The sequence below is a fragment of the Xenopus laevis genome, chromosome 8S (genome assembly GCF_017654675.1).
Source record: "Xenopus laevis strain J_2021 chromosome 8S, Xenopus_laevis_v10.1, whole genome shotgun sequence".
NCBI lineage: Eukaryota > Metazoa > Chordata > Amphibia > Anura > Pipidae > Xenopus > Xenopus laevis.
The window spans coordinates 63,953,512-63,971,840 of NC_054386.1; positions in this window are offsets into that span (position 1 = coordinate 63,953,512).

Sequence of the window (18,329 nt, forward strand, 5' to 3'; positions counted from 1 at the left end):
TAAAAAGACTATGGGCAATTTTCATTCAGTCTTGCTGATACAGGCTACTGCAATGTTTCAAATCACAAATGCATTAGTTCTTGATTACTTTGATTACTTTAACTGTAATATGCAGTAGTTCAAATACAATAAATGAAGCTTAAATATCATAAAGAAACTGCATTTAGAACCCATGTACTCTAATTACTGAAAGAGAATAATCTCATAAATAGTTATGCAAACACATTGAATTGAAAGGGCGTCAAAATTATTTTGATGGGCGTCAATTTTGATGACTGCGACAATTTTTATATGCGCGCCTATTTTGTCCAAATACATTAAAGTCAATGGCCATGCAAATAATTTTGACGCGCCGCAATTTTAACGCACGTGACTATTCTGATACATCACCAAATTTTTCGCCATCGCATTCTTGCTGCAGTTTCGCAAATGTATTCACCGGCTTCGAAATGTGGAAACTCGCCGTGAATTTGCACCTGGTGAATTTATTCGCCCATCACTGCTCATAAACAAAAAAAAATATGTATGAGTGTTTTATAACCATTAAACTTCATTTCAGCAAGTTTTTTTAACTTTATTTGTGTCCCTGGCTAGGGATACTCTGTATTTTTACAAACCAAATATGGACCCTGTTCTGCATATTCATATATGGGTGTAATAAAAAATTACAACCTAAAATATTTGACTATGGTTTTTCAAAGGGCAGATTTTCTAAGGTTCGAATGGTAAATTTGAATTTTCAAATTTTTTTGTGTCAAAACTCACAAATTCGAATTTAAAAGCACCAATTCGATTGTGAGATTTATCACACCTCGGTCATGGAACACAGTACTGATTCGAATATTCACCACCTAAAATCTGCCAAATCAATGGCAGAGGTGCGTTGACCCATTTGAAGATGTTAATAGCCTTCCTGACATTCAAGTTTTTTTCTGAGAAAAATTCAATTCAAGTTTTATTTGTATTCGATTCCAATATGAATTGAATTTTCAGGTTGTTCCTATTTGATTGAATTTTAGACGTTCAATTTTTTTCATAAATTAAAATTTCACGAATTCCATTCGAGTTGTGAGTACATTCAAGTAAAAAAAAAATTGCATCAATTCGAAATTCGACATTTGATAAATAACCCCCTAAGTATTTGGATTTAGTTTGGCTAAATTTTTAATTTTAAGCATATAATGTAATTTTTACAATTATTCATTTTTCTCTGTAATAATAAATCAGTACATTGTACTTAACGGTAATTGAGTTGCATAAATGCATATTGGTGGCAAGTCAATCTATTGGGGTTTGTTTAAAGGGGTGGTTTTCACTTTCACAATAAAATTTATATAAGGCTTATGATTATTTTAGGATTATATAAATGATGTGGTACAGTAAAGTATCTATAGATAGATAGAAAGATACAGTAAATAGATAGATAGATAGATAGATAGAGCCTAGAAATTTCCCATAATTTATATAAGTAGAATTGGTCTCGCACAGGAGTTACTTGTATGATATATCAAATCTAATGAACCCAGGACTGGTGCAAGGACACTACTTTGACAGGACAAGTTAGATTATGAATACATGCATGTAAAAACCATATACCTAAATGTGTTTTTAGATCAAATATGGGACTTTCCCCATTACTTTATTATATAAGCCACACCTGTGTGCACCCTTAAGGACAGGTTAAGAAGGTACCTAAACGCCCATAGTTTCTTTGGTCATGCTAAAGGAAGAGATAAGCAGGTATGGTCTTTCTCTCCCCAAGGACAGAAGCAAGGACACTACGTTGACGGGCACGGCAGCTTATGCATATTATGTACAAACTAACTGTAACTAAATGCTTCTCCTTTTATATTAGTTTGATAAGACTGTACAAATGAAAAATGATGAATACAGTACCTACTCACCTATATGTTATTATTTCCACTCTCATAAAATTTTGAGGATATATTAATGGCTGTGTTCTTTTATATACTTCTTCAGTACACCCCTGTGTACAAGAAATTATTAATATCAAATATTAGGGATGTAGCGAACTGTTCGCCGGCGAACTAGTTCGCGCGAACTTCGACTGTTCGCGTCCGCCGCAAGTTCGCGAACGTCGCGCGACGTTCGCCAATAGGCGTTCGCGTCAAAATCGTTTGACCATTCGATCGCTAAAATCGAACGATTTTCGTTCGAATCGAACGATCGAAGCCATTGGATTGAATGAAATCCTTCGATCGTTCGAATCGAACGATTTTCGGATGTTCGAAGTTCGCGAACTGTTCGCGAACTGTTCACATTTTTTGCCGGTGTTCGCGAACGGCGTTCGCGAACACATACTCGGCAGTTCGCTACATCCCTATCAAATATGTCCGAAAATCCGGTAGAAAATGTGCAACATGTAATGTAAATGTGAAAATCTGTAATTTATTGAATCTGAATCTACATTAAGGGGCATATTTATCAAGGGTCAAATTTTGAATTTGAAAAACTGTGAAATTCGAATTAAAAAAGATCAACTGAAATCGAACTGAAGTCGAAGGTTTTTTCGGTCTAATAGGTCAGTTTTCGATTGAATAGGTCCATATTCGGCCGGATTAGAGTTGTACGAATCAAAGTAATAGCGCATTCGATCGAATTTGAATCGAAGTTTTTCGATTTTTCAAAGTCCACCAATTGACTCCAAATAGGTTATTGGAGGTCTCACATAGGCCAAAACATAAATTTCGCAGGTTTTAGATGGTGAATGGTTGAAGTAGAAGTTTTAAAGAGACAGTACATGATTTTCGATTTCTTTTCAAATTTAAATTGAATTTGCACTATTCCCTAGTCGAAGTACACAAAAAAAATTTAATTTGAAAATTCACCTCGACCTATCATGTACTGTCCCTTTAAGAATTCAAATTCGACTATTTGCCATCTAAAATCTGCTGAATTGGTGTTTTTAGCTTATGGGGGACCCCCTAGAATCAATTTTAGAAACTCCCATAACCTCGAAATTCGATCCTTGATAAGTGTGCCCCTAAATATACAGTAAATATATGGGATCTGTTATCTGGAATCCCGTTATCCAGAAAGCTCCAAATTTCAGAAAGGTCATCTCCAGAGACTCCATTTTATCCAAATAATCCAATTTTTCTTAAAATGATTTCCCTTTTTTTCTGTAATAATACAACAGTACCATGTACTTGATCCAAACTAAGATATAAATAATTTGTATTGGAAGCAGAAGCAGCCAATAGGGTTTATTTAACCCTTTGCCTGCCAAGCACGTACACCGTACGTTCTGGCAGGCAAGGGCTTTAACTGCCAAGCACGTACATTGTACGTGCTTGCAGTTTTACATGCTGTACTCTGCATCAGCGGCTTTAGCCGCCTCTGCAGAGGTTTAGCAGCATTGACAGCCCCCTGGGCAACGAGGCTGGGGGGCTGTCATGTCGGTCCTGCGACTGGATTGTCGCAGGGCCGACCTAAAAGAGGCAGACACAGCAAATCGCGTGTCTGCCTTGCTGCTCTGCTTCCTCCTGCTCACCTCGTGTTCCAGCGACGCCCACACACTTCCTGCTTGCTGTGAATCTGCAGATCTCTCTTCTCCAGCTCTTAGATCAGCCAAAAACGGTAAGTGCCCTTTATTTTACACACTTGCATACACCTACCTACCTTATACACACATACACACATATTTTAGTAGTAAAAAAAAAAAAAAAAAAAAAACGTTTTTTTTAATTTTTCATTTTCCACTTATATGCATTTATATACACTTATATGGACTTATATACACACTTATACACACTTATACACTGTCACACAATTCTTGGAAGTGTACACACATGTATACACATTTTATTTTTTTTACTTTTTCATTTCACCAATTTGTGTTTTTTTTACCCATAAAAACTGTTTATTTCAGCAGCGTGACTATTGGATAATCGATTTCGGCCACTAATTACGCTGTCGGTGCAGTTATTTTGTTATTTCATTGATTTGCACAATTTTTGTGGTTTTATTGCAATTTTATCCCTGGATTATTGTTCCTTATGTATCTTTAGTATAGTTTTGCTGTTTGGTGCTTTGGTATATTATTTTACTTAGATTGATCCGTCAGAATATATGCTTTCCAAAAATATATGGTTTTCTGGGGTCTTTTTACAGTTTGGGGGTCTTACGGCACATAACGCACAGTTGGGGTTCTCTTTTCAGCAGCTTAGTTGGCCAGTGTGAAAATTCATATGCACATTTTTCATTTGCGGCCGTACACACCATATACTTTGGTAAATCTATGCATATTGGGCATCAAACTATTCAGTAGACCTCTGATGTCCATATTTGGGGTGATTTTTCTTTGTACGTAAAACATTGTGTGAGATAAATGTGGCATACTTCAACATTTTTAGGCGATTTTCAGAAATGTAAAAATCTCTATGTTTGTAAAAGTTTTGCAGTTTGGTACTTTGCTGTAGAAAGACGTCTTTATCTTGGTTGTTTTCGTCAGAATGTGTACTTTCCAAAAACATATGGTTTTGGGGGGTCTTTGCTGTTAGGAGGGTCTTGAGGCACATAATATGAAGTCAATGGTCTATGTTTACAGAAGGCGAATCGGCAGCAGAGAAAACTCATATTCACTATTTACATTTGGGGTCCGCACATGCCAGCTGCCTTGGTATATCAATGCATATTGGGCATAAAACTGTTCAGTAGACCCTTGGCATCAGTATTTATGGTGTTTTACAATTGTATGTAAGAAGTTGGGTGAGATAAATGCGGCCAATTGCAATATTTTTAGGCGATTTTCAGAAATGTAAAAACCGTTGCTTTTATCGCCAAATTTAGGAAAGGCTTGCGACTTGGTACTTTGGAGTACAAAGACATGCATACCCAATTTGGATTCGCGGGAATGTGTAATTTCCAAAAATATATGGTTTTCTGGGGCGAACATACTTTTTTCTACCTTTGCCCCCCCCCAAAACTATGTAAATGTGTTGATTTTGCAGTACCTGAAATGACAGACCATATGGGGGTCTTCCTTTTGGGGCCCTATATGCCACGTGCTTGGGTACACCTATACATATTGGGCATCAAACTGTTCAGAGGACCCTAGGCTTTCATATTTGGGGTGATATCTCTTGATACCTAAAAGTATGTGGCTTATACGATGCTGCAGGGTAGAAATTTTGAGGTGATTTTTGGAAATGTCGCCAAAATCATCAAATTTAGGAATGGTTTGCGGCTTGGTACTTTGGAGTACAAAGACATCCATACCCAATTTAGATTCGTCGGAATGTGTACTTTCCGAAAATATATGGTTTTCTGGGTTGAAATTACTTTTTTCTGCCTTTGCCCCCCCCAAAACGATGTAAATGTGTTGATTTTGCAGTACCTAAAATGAAAGACCATATGGGGTTCTTCCTTTTCGGGCCTCTATATGCCACGTGCTTGGGTACACCTATACATATTGTGCATCAAACTGTTCAGAGGACCCTAGGCTTTCATATTTGGGGTGATTTCTCTTGATACCTAAAAGTATGTGGGTAATACGATGCTGCAGGGTAGAAATTTTGAGGTGATTATAGGAAATGTCACCAAAATCACCAAATTTAGGAATGGTTTTCGGCTTCGTACTTTGTAGTACAAAGACATGCATACCCAATTTAGATTCGTGGGAATGTGTACTTTCCGAAAATATATGGTTTTCTGGAGTGAACTTAATTTTTCCTACATTTGCCCCCCTCAAAACGATGTAAATGTGTTGATTTTGCAGTATCTGAATTGACAGACCATATGGGGGTCTTCCTTTTGGGGCCCCTATATGCCACGTGCTTGGGTACACCTATACATATTGGGCATCAAACTGTTCAGAGGACCCTAGGCTTTCATATTTGGGGTGATTTGTCTTGATACCTAAAAGTATGTGGGTAATACGATGCTGCAGGCTGGAAATTTTGAGGTGATTTTTGGAAATGTCACCAAAATCACCACATTTAGGAATGATTTGCGGCATTGTACTTTGGAGTACAAAGACATGCATACCCAATTTAGATTCGTGGGAATGTGTACTTTCCGAAAATATATGGTTTTCTGGGGTGAACTTACTTTTTTCTACTTTTGCCCCCCCCCAAAACGAGGTAAATGTGTTGATTTTGCAGTACCTGAAATGACAGACCATATGGGGGGGGTCTTCATTTTAGGGCCCCTATATGTCACGTGTTTGGGTACACCTATACATGTTTGGCATAAAACTGTTCAGAGGACCCTAGGCTTTCATATTTGGGGTGATTTGTCTTGATACCTAAAAGTATGTGGGTAATACGATGCTGCAGGCTGGAAATTTTGAGGTGATTTTTGGAAATGTCACCAAAATCACCACATTTAGGAATGGTTTGTGGCTTGGTACTTTGGAGTAGAAAGACATGCATACCCAAATTGGATTCAGGGGAATGTGTACTTTACGAAAATATATGGTTTTCTGGGATGAACGTACTTTTTTCTACCTTTGTCCCCCCCCCCAAACAATGTAAATGTGTTGATTTTGCAGTATCTGAAATGACAGACCAAATGGGGGTCTTCCTTTTGGGGCCCCTGTCTGCCACGTGCTTGGGTACACCTATACATATTGGGCATCAAACTGTTCAGAGGACCCTAGGCTTTCATATTTGGGGTGATATCTCTTGATACCTAAAAGTATGTGGGTAATACGATGCTGCAGGGTAGAAATTTTGAGGTGATTTTTGGAAGTATCACCAAAATCACCAAATTTAGGAATGATTTGTGGCTTGGTACTTTGGAGTACAAACACATGCATACCCAATTTAGATTCATGGGAATGTGTACTTTCCGAAAATATATGGTTATCTGGGGTGAACCCACTTTTTCCTACTTTTGACCCCCCCAAAACGATGTAAATGTGTTGATTTTGCAGTACCTGAAATGACAGACCATATGGGGGCCTTCCTTTTGGGGCCCCTGTATGCCACGTGTTTGGGTACACCTATACATATTGGGCATCAAACTGTTCAGAGGACCCTAGGCTTTCATATTTGGGGTGATATCTCTTGATACCTAAAAGTATGTGGGTAATACGATGCTGCAGGGTAGAAATTTTGAGGTGATTTTTGGAAGTATCACCAAAATCACCAAATTTAGGAATGATTTGTGGCTTGGTACTTTGGAGTACAAACACATGCATACCCAATTTAGATTCATGGGAATGTGTACTTTCCGAAAATATATGGTTATCTGGGGTGAACCCACTTTTTCCTACTTTTGACTCCCCCAAAACGATGTAAATGTGTTGATTTTGCAGTACCTGAAATGACAGACCATATGGGGGCCTTCCTTTTGGGGCCCCTGTATGCCACGTGCTTGGGTACACCTATACATATTGGGCATCAAACTGTTCAGAGGACCCTAGGCTTTCATATTTGGGGTGATATCTCTTGATACCTAAAAGTATGTGGGTAATACGATGCTGCAGGGTAGAAATTTTGAGGTGATTTTTGGAAATATCACCAAAATCACCAAATTTAGGAATGGTTTGCAGCTTTGTACTTTGGCGTAGAAAGACATGCATACCCAATTTAGATTCGTGGGAATGTGTACTTTCCAAAAATATATGGTTTTCTGGGGTGAACTTGCTTTTTTCTACTTTTGACCCCCCCAAAACGATGTAAATGTGTTGCTTTTGCTGTACCTGAAATGACAGACCATATGGGGGTCTTCCTTTTGGGGCCCCTGTATGCCACATGCTTGGGTACACCTATACATATTGGGCATCAAACTGTTCAGAGGACCCTAGGCTTTCATATTTGGGGTGATTTTGCTTGATACCTAAAAGTATGTGGGTAATACGATGCTGCAGGGTAGAAATTTTGAGGTGATTTTTGGAAGTATCACCAAAATCACCAAATTTAGGAATGATTTGCGGCTTGGTACTTTGGAGTACAAACACATGCATACCCAATTTAGATTCATGGGAATGTGTACTTTCCGAAAATATATGGTTTTCTGGGGTGAACCCACTTTTTTCTACTTTTGACCCCCCCAAAACGATGTAAATGTGTTGATTTTGCAGTACCTGAAATGACAGACCATATGGGGGCCTTCCTTTTGGGGCCCCTGTATGCCACGTGCTTGGGTACACCTATACATATTGTGCATCAAACTGTTCAGAGGACCCTAGGCTTTCATATTTGGGGTGATTTTGCTTGATACCTAAAAGTATGTGGGTAATACAATGCTGCAGGGTAGAAATTTTGAGGTGATTTTTGGAAATATCATCAAAATCACCAAATTTAGGAATGGTTTGCGGCTTTGTACTTTGGAGTACAAACACATACATACCCAATTTAGATTCGTGGGAATGTGTACTTTCCGAAAATATATGGTTTTCTGGGATGAATCCACTTTTTTCTACTTTTGACCCCCCCAAAACGATGTATATGTGTTGATTTTGCAGTACCTGAAATGACAGACCATATGGGGGTCTTCCTTTTGGGGCCCCTGTATGCCACGTGCTTGGGTACACCTATACATATTGGGCATCAAACTGTTCAGAGGACCCTAGGCTTTCATATTTGGGGTGATTTCTCTTGATACCTAAAAGTATGTGGGTAATACGATGCTGCAGGGTAGAAATTTTGAGGTGATTTTTGGAAATGTCACCAAAATTACCAAATATAGGAATGGTTTGCGGCTTGGTACTTTGTAGTACAAAGACATGCATACCCAATTTAGATTCGTGGGAATGTGTACTTTCCGAAAATATATGGTTTTCTGGGATGAACTTATTTTTTTTTACTTTTACCCCACCCCAAAACGATGCAAATGTGCTGACTTTGCAGTATCTGGAATTACAGAACTGATAGTTCAAATGAGGTGTCTACAGTTTAGGGCCCCTATATGTCACGTGCTTGGGTACACCTATACATATTGGGCATCAAACTGTTCAGTGGATCCCAGGCTTTCATATTTGGGGTGTTTTACATTGATACCTAATGATGTGTGGGAGATACGATTCTGTAGATTGGAAGCTTTGAGGTCATTTTTCAAAAAATTCACCAATTTCTATAAAACATTATAACTTTAGGAAACAATTGCAACTTGGGAGTTTGGAGTACAACGATATGTTTACCCATTTTTGATTCACCAGAATCTGTTCTTTCTAATAATGGGTAGTTTTCTAGGGTAAACCTACTGTTAGTGGAATGTTTGGCCTTGAAATCAGAAGTATGCCGTTTGGGGAGCGGTGCTTTGGACATTTGCTAGTGTACTGCTTTTAGATTTTGATCTATACAAGTGAGAAATCTCCATAAAACTATATATATTTGGTATTGCCGCGTTCAGGAGACACAGACCTTTCCAAATCAGCTGTTTTCTCATACATAAAGTAAATAATGTTTCTGATATATGTGATTGTTCTTTGTGAAACATGATTTTTTTCATTTTATTGGACACTTAGAAGCCTATATTTTTTTACAGAAGTAGAATTACACCAAAATTCTTGCATATTTTGAAAGTTCAGGTTGTCCTGAAAAAAACAATATATTGTTTTCCTGGGTAAACTAAAAGACCGCCCCAGGAAGGGGCCTAAAAGTGAAAGAGTGCAAAATATCTAAAAACTGCTTGGCAGTAGATGTTCGCATCTAGGACAAAACGGCTGGCAGGGAAAGGGTTAATGTTTTCATGATTCTAATAGAATTAAGGTATGAAGATCGAAATTACAGAAAGTTTATCCAGAAAAACCCAGGCCCTGAGGATTTTGGATAACAGGTCCCGTGTCTGTGTGTGTGTATATTATTGCTGTAGTGCCACATAATTTTTTCAATATTTATATTAGAGTCCATCTCAATAAATAAAATTGGCATATTAGCAACATGCAAGTGAGCCAAACATAGTTGACAGATTTGTGATATTTGTGATATTGTGACTTTTATATTTATGATATTTTTTTATTAAACAAAACAACCATCATTGGTCTCAAATAAATGTTAAATTATCAGAGGAATATTGGAGTAAACAAGGAGGGATGCCAAATACATATTCTTAATTCTATTTTAGGAAATCTTAGTATGTTGCAATGCTTTTGGCAACCCCTTTTGAAATTTTCTCTTGTAGAGCACCTATAAAGCATTTGCTGCATCTCCTAGTCTCCCCTTCAGAATGTGCCGTTGCCTTTAGTAAACAAGTGAAAATTACTTGATTTGTGTGTTGATGACCAATTCTTATCAGAGTAAAACAGACTGGGTATCATAGGCTCTCAATCTCAACACAAAAACATTATTCCACTCACTGCAGAAAAGGATTATTTTTGCATAGATAATTCACCCTTATTTTACTTTAAAACTGATTCACTGTTTAAAACAGTTTGCTTGTTCTTTCCCAGTGAGAACATATAATTCTCAACTTGTACTTCTTTAAAATTATTGTCCAGATGGAACTTGTTGCATAGAGCCTTATAAGAAGCAGCTTCAGCGATTTAAGAGTAGGGCACATCTCTTTGAAATACATTAATGGACTTTCCATAATAAACCTCCTACCACATATACTCAAACTGAGGAAACTTTTTAGTGGGAAATGCCCATTTAGAATTAACCAAATATGTTACTATCCTAGATTAGATATTACAAGCTTTCTACTTACATGTCCCCCTATTCACCAGAATTCCATCTTTCCAAAACTTGTATGCTTCCACTACTATCTTCAGGTTAAAGTATTTCATACTTGGAGGCTTTATTAAAGGTTGACTTTTATGACTTTTAGTGGTTTTAAAGGTTTTTGAAACTAAAACTCACAAAATCTAAAACCATGATTGTCATTGATTACATTTATTAAAAGATCCTAATATAAAAAGTGTGAACAAAAAAAAAAGCACTGAACCTGTTATGTACGGACTCCCAAACCCAGAAAAAAACCCAAGATCCGGGTCACGGCTTGCTCTTCCACCTATAACAGCCGCATTTCGCTTCAGGAGGAGCCCTCTGCTATTCTTATGCCACCAGTAGCAATGGCAAATTTATTCACCAGGCATGGTTTTACGTTAAATTTCAGTGTCTCACCACCCGCAAATGTTTTTCTGAAACTGTGGTGAAAATTCGCCAGCAATAAAAAAAATTGTCGTGCATTAAAATTGGTGCGTTCATAAAATGTTCAAAATAATTTGGACGCCCATTGACTTTAATGCATATGGACAAAATAGTTATGTATATAAAATTGTCACTTGGGTTAAAATTATTTTGACACCCGTTGACTTTGAATTGACTGAATTTTCAGTGAAACGGGACAGTTTCGTCCATCACTAGCCATCAGGTATTAATGCGAGAAAATAAGATAACCGTAAGTTTGCAGCGGGAACGGAGAACAAGGAGTGTGGTCACGGGACAGGCTGTGTCGATAATAATCAGGAGAAGCAGTACAAATACAGGAGACAAAAGAGTAATCAAGAACAGATCAGAAACACAAGAAATCGCACCCAGGAACTATTGAAAATAGACCTATGTTGGGAACCAGACCTTATCACCTACCTGATAGACGGGTAACACTCTCCAATGTCTATCAGAGGCACTCTTTTGGGCAGCAACCACTGAAGACAAAGAGTTTTGGACCCCTTGCTAAATCTTGGAAAAATGATCAGCTAAGGAGTGACAAGTAGGAACATCTGAGGAAAGACCAAAAAATTAAAAAGGCTGTAGGATGATGGCCAAATATGGTAAAAAATGAAGACCCCCTGTGGATGAGTGAGTAGCTTTATTCTATGCAAACTCCACCCATGGAAGAAAATCTGCCCAAATAGACTGATAATTGGAGACGTAACATCTAAGATACTGCTCCAGTGATTGATTTGTTCTCTCCATTTGGCCGTGGAGAAAGACAAATCAGTACACATAAGGAAACAAAAGGCCCTCCAGAACTTAGACACAAACTGAACGCCCCTATGGGAAACAATGTTCAATGAGGCCCCATGAAACTTAAATATGTTATATAAGAAAAGCTTGGCAAGAGATTTAGCAGAGGGGAGGGAGAGAAGGGAAATAAAATGAGGCATTTTACTCAAGCGGTCCACCACCACCCAAATAACAGTACACCCTTTCAAGGGAGGCAATTCTACAATGAAATCCATGGAGATATGGGTCCATGGCTTTCCAGGAATAGGAAATGACTGTAGTAGCCCTTGAGGTTAGGACCTGGATGGTTTTGCACGTTGGCAAACTGGGCAGGACTCAATATAATTACCAACATCCTGTCATAGTGCTGGCCACCAAAAGAGAACAGATCTTATTGCGGCATGGATGCCTGTATAACTTAGAGTAATGAGCTTCAAACAAAACCTCCTCACAAAGGTTCTCAGGAACAAAGAGTTTGCCAGGAGGGACATTAGAAGGCAAATTAACTTGGGCTTCAGTCAAAGAAGCATACAGGTCAGGACTCATTTCTGCCAAAATAACTTCTTTGGGAACAATAGAAACAGGTTCAGAATTTTCCCTAGGACTAGAGATTAAACTTCTAGGCAAAGCCACTGCTTTAGCATTCTTATACCTGCCCTGTAAGTTATGATGAATTTAAAGTGGGTAACAAAATAGAACCCACTTGCCTGTTTAAGGATTTAAGCACTTGGCAGATTTGGTATACAGTATAACAAATTCTTATGATCTGTGAACAAAGAAACCACACACACTGAAATGAAAGACTTTTTTAATAGATTAAAGACCTCTACAGCTTTAGCAGACCAAATAATGGGATCTGCCCCCCTTTTTGGTCAGGGCAGTAATCTGGGCCACCAAAGTAGAGACATATTTTGTAAATTGGAAGTAATAATTTGCAAACCCCAAAAATCTTTAGATGACCCATAATGAAAGTGGTTGTGCCCAATTTAGAATGACGTGATCCTTGTTGGTTCCATGTCTAGGTGATAAGAAGGGGTTAATGTGCTTAAAAATTCATATGGCACTTCAAGGTACTCTCTCTCTCTCTCTCTCTCTCTCTCTCTCTCTCTCTCTCTCTCTCTCTCTCTCTCTCTCTCTCTCTCTCTCTCTCTCTCTCTCTTTCTCTCCCTCTCTGATTATATAGCACTCAGCCAGAAAACTGAACTGTGCAAGGGAGCTGTTAGTCTGGGAACAGGAGAGTCACAGAGAGAGCTGCTGCTAAGAGGCTCTAATATTCAGCAGCACTGAGAGAGCTGCACAAACGGCTGCATAACAGTTTAGCATCTGAGAGTTACAAAATTAGTCAGAAGCTAGGGAAAGTCAGACATGCTGGGTCAAGGCTATGCAGCAAGATGAGTTATACACAGTGATATTCACAATAATTAGGTAGATTTCTCACTACACTCACAGCACTAGTCATTCCAGGAACCAAATTGATCTTGCAAGGAAGGAAGGTCAGTTTGGGCTTAAAAAACCTATGCTGCGTGCTGATTAGCCCTTGCTGAGGTTTAGAAATCCCAAAGGGTTCTCATAGGCTGAGTGACAAGCTCATCAAACATGCACAGACAGTTAACTCCTGCAGTGTCTATTCAACACGCGCACAGACAGTTAACTTCTGCAGTCCCAATTCAACAGCTGTCATGACACTAGGCCCTTTTGAGAAATAATCTAACGAGGAAATGTACAAAGGGAACCTCAAAAACACATTTCTTGAGTTTGACATAGAGCTGGTTTTGCCTTAACCTGTGTAACACCTCCTGGACATGGGGACGATTAAACTGGGGAAATAGATTAAAATATCACTTAGGTACAGTATACCACTACATACCACCCCAGAAGATCATGGAAGACATCACTTACAAACTCATGGAAGACAGCAGGGGCATTACATAGACCAAAGTGATGCCCATCCCGGGTGTTAAAGGCCGTCTTCCATTTGTCCCCTTCCCTTATTCTGATTAGATTGTAGGTGCCCTTTAGATCCAATTTGGAAAAAATTGTGGCACCTTTAACTCGAAAAGTTCAGCGATCAAGGGATCACGATTCTTTACAGTGATCTTATTTAACCCTCTTCAATCAATGCAAGGCCTTAGCCCCCCATCATTTTTCTTGACAAAAGAGAAAACAGCCCCCACAGGAGAAGAGGAAGGCCTTATAAACTCTTTATCCAGGTTTTCGTTAATATACTCCTTCTTGGTCTGGAGCTGGGGAAGAGAAACAGGATAAGTTCTACCCTTAGTAGGAGAGGAACCTGCTATTAAATAAATGGCACAGTCGAAGGGCCTGTGCGGTGGAAGGGTCTCCTTTTTAGAAAAGACATCAGAAAAAGAGTCATTAAAAGGAGATAACCCTTCTAACGAAGTTGCAGCTAGAGTATGGGAAGACTTTAAACATGAGGACTCAGAGGATGTACTTCAATGAAGTATCTGACTGGTGAGCCAATCAACCTGGAGATTGTGTCTATGCAACCAGGGGAAGCCTAAAATTACAGAAATTTGAAGGCTCACAATGACATAAAAGGAAATTTGTTCAAAATCTAAAGACATAGTCGCGTATTCAGACTTGGAAGATACCAACCCACAGCCAAGGGAGTTACTGTCGATGGCCACTAATCTGAGAGATGGAACAAAGGGTTTAGTGGGCATCCCATGCAAAGTTGGTAACCAAAAAATTCCCAGCTGCCCCAGAATAAACGAAGGCAGAACACTGTATACAACCCTTATCCCAATTTAAAAAGACCAGGACCAATACTTGAGAAGAAAATATTTGTTGGGGAGTAGAAATGGCATAACCCAAACAGGACCCCCCAGACCTGTTTAGGCTCAGCCGTTTCCCAGCCTCTTGGGACAGGTGCGAAAATGCCCTTTATCACTCAAGAACTATTGAAAATAGACCTAATATTGGGCAGTGAAGGATTGTGCATGGTCCCTAGAAATATTCGAATTTCACGCCAAGCACAATGACATCAGACAGGGCGCCTGCTACAAACCCAGAAGCGGCGCTTACGCGTATAATTAAAGGCTGGGACATGGCAGGTGTCCCGCTGCGCTTTATTGAGTAACATTACAGAATCATGAGCTAAAAAAAGTATAAATACCTGGAAATCCTCTAAAAATTTGAGTTTTTGTTGGATAATTCCTAGGGAAAAAAAGTCTGAAAACAAAATAAAAGTCTTAATTGATTTAAAGCAGTCCAATAAGATCAGTGCAGCTCCCATTGACTTCTATAGGGCCATGAAAACTTTTACTTGGCAAAGTTTTATCCTAGAGATTTTCTTGGTATTTACACTTAATAAATGTTGAATTTTCAGAGCTTTTTCGAAATATAGGAAATCCACAAATTTTTTGAGATTCATGAAAAAAAACTGGGTATTTATTTAAATGAAAATATGAATTAAAAACAAAAAAATCCTCTTTATGAAGCTTTGGGGCAGATTCACTAACCGCTGAAAAGTTGCCAGCGACCGTTTCGCACCCATCACTACACTTTGTCAGGCAAAAATTCGCTCAGACAATGCTAATTCACTAAAATGCAGAGTTTCTTCGTGGGCGATGAACGCTGACCACTTTTTGCTAGCGTTATTTTGGCCATGCGAGCAATTCAAAGCAAAGTTGCACTAGTGTTCATTTCTGCCTAGTGCAACTTCGCTAGAGGTCTTTCACTCAGGTTAATTTGCATACGGCAGGAAATTTAAAGTTAAATGGATGTCTTTGTTATATGTTGCAGCAATTACATTACATTTCCACTGTTAATTACACATGTCCAGGGAACCTTAAAGGAACAGTAACAACAAAAAATGAAAGTGAGTTAAAGTAATGGAAATATCATGTACTGTTGCCCTGCACTGGTAAAACTGATGTGTTTGCTTCAGAAACACTACTATAGTTCATATAAACAAGCTGCTGTGTAGCAATGGCAGAAATTGAAAAAACGCTATATGGCACAGGTTAAAAAGTGGATAACAGATAACACCATTGTGTTCTACAGAGCTTATCTGCTGTGTAACCTTTTCTCCTTTGAATGGCTGCCCCATTGCTACACATCAGCTTATTTATATAAACAATAGTAGTGTTTCTGAAGCAAACACAGCAGTTTTACCAGTGCAGGGCAACACTGCATTCGATTTATATTACTTTAAAACACTTTCATTTTTTGATGTTACTGTTCTTTTAGCAAAGACAATAGAGTTGTGTTAATGCCCTACACATGAGCCCACTGTATATTTAATGTTCCATATATTAGAAAATGTTCCCGGGAACCCAGTTACCCAAAAAAAAAAAAACTTTGATGCTTTTTCTACTCACAGAATATGATGTAAGTGATTGAGGAAAATCTATGCACTTCGTCTGGTCTGAGCTGGCTAGGCAAGTCTGGCGAAAGAAGATGATGATAAAGTGAAGATAAAGTTTTTTTATTATAAATCAAGCAAAGCCTTTTCTGCACTATTTATCACAGACATTTATAAGGGTAAAAAGCAAACACATGGCATGAATTTTTCTTTTTGTAGTTTTCAAAATATATATAGAACTGCACAATTATTTTAGCCATGTAGCAATAAAAGCCATACAATAAGTCAACACATTTACCACAGGGGCAATATTATATTAGTCTTTTATTATGTTTTCCTTTTTTGCTATTACAGTATATTTTTATCTCTATAAATAATGGATATCCAAAAAACTCAGTTATTGTTTCTCTCAAGCAGATCTGATTAAAGATCAGACCTGAAAATTGAGTTTTTCTGGTGTATTTGAAAGAAGATCTAAAGCATATCTTCAATGCTTCATGCTTTCTTCTAGCTGAAAAATTGAATTGACTATAGCAAGAACACATTTGAATGTAACATTGACAAAATATAAGAAATAAAGAGAAAAGACACAATACATTGCTCAATGTAATTATTAACTATATAATACATGTAATTAAATGAAATGAAGAGCAAACCCCAAAACTACTTTCGTGGCCACCAGAAAAGACTAGAGCTCATTAACAGCCATATTGTTGTGGTCTGTAATCAATCATATCTCAAATATGGACATATTTATTGTAACACATATACAATATTGTATGAGGGAAATGACAATGAAAACGCTCCCTTTTGGAATTAAACAATGAATATTTACGGAGGCGTTTAGGTTCACCACATCAAGCTGCTGTACAATAAGATGAGTATGAGTAGGTTATTTGTTATGGTCTCAAAGTAACACTAGCCTTCTTGATAAAGAGTGTTTATTTTATCAGTGTTTTTTAACAGCTAGACCACAGTCAGCAGAACAAAAGAAGTCTTTCAACATTTAACAAAACAACAAGGTCGAGAACTACAGTAATAGCATTAATGCTGTCGTACATAAACTATAAAAGATCAGTATAAAATAGTTACTGGCCCCACTACACCATTCATTTAACTTAAATTTATCATTCAAAGTGGCCTGTATCAGCACAAAACCCAGACTTTAAAAGCCTCAGAGTTGCACTCTAGATATCACTCGGGAAATGTATAAATAGCTAAAATATTACAAGGACAAATAGAGACAATGAAGCAAAATCAAGCAAACTATAAGGATGTTGCCAATGTTTTGATCCAGAAAATACAAGTTACAATGCTTTATAAATATTTTGGGATAATTTATTTGGTCATTTGCTTTATGTAAAATGTTTTATGAAAAGATAGGCAAAGTCAGTTACTTACTTTTAAAGTACTAAGGGGTGCAAAATTGTTCAGGGCCAATTATCCAGTGCACATTGGAAAGCACAGCACCCATGGGTGCAAGGCAGACCTGCCCTTGTTGTTTGCTTAACATCAGCCTCTAAATGATGTGCAAGTTAGCGGGTAGGTAGGTGCAAAATGGGGGATGTTTGCATGACCACCTAGCCAGCTCCTCATCAATACAGTGCTGCTAAATGTGGATAGCATTGCATGGGTCAGATTTGGCCTGCCCTGTATGGGTCCCATTCCTGAAACCTAAACCCCCACCTAGATGTATGAATTAAAACCAGAGCCACAACCTGCATTTTTATCTGCTTGGACCTTCTAACTGATTTGACCTGGTAACCTGAATGTGACATCATTAAAATACAGGATAGGTAAAATTTCGTAAAACTGAGGTAATATTCAGATTGTACATTGACCTGCCATTCTACCTGCATACTTGCAGTTTTGCAGGTAACCTGTATGTACTGAAACTGGAGGCAGGACTATATCCCCAGCATCCATCTCATGTACAGTAGGGTCGGGTATTAAAAGGCCATGCGTGTCATACATGTACTCTCAACTGATGTATAAAAAATATGCTATTTTTTAAGTAGAAGGATGACTTTCTGCCATCTTGGAATATAATTCAGAATTAGAGTGCTATTACCCATACAGGTATAGTAGTCATCCGTTGTGATGATAGGTGCTCAATAGGTCCCAAGCCGGCAACCGGAGACATA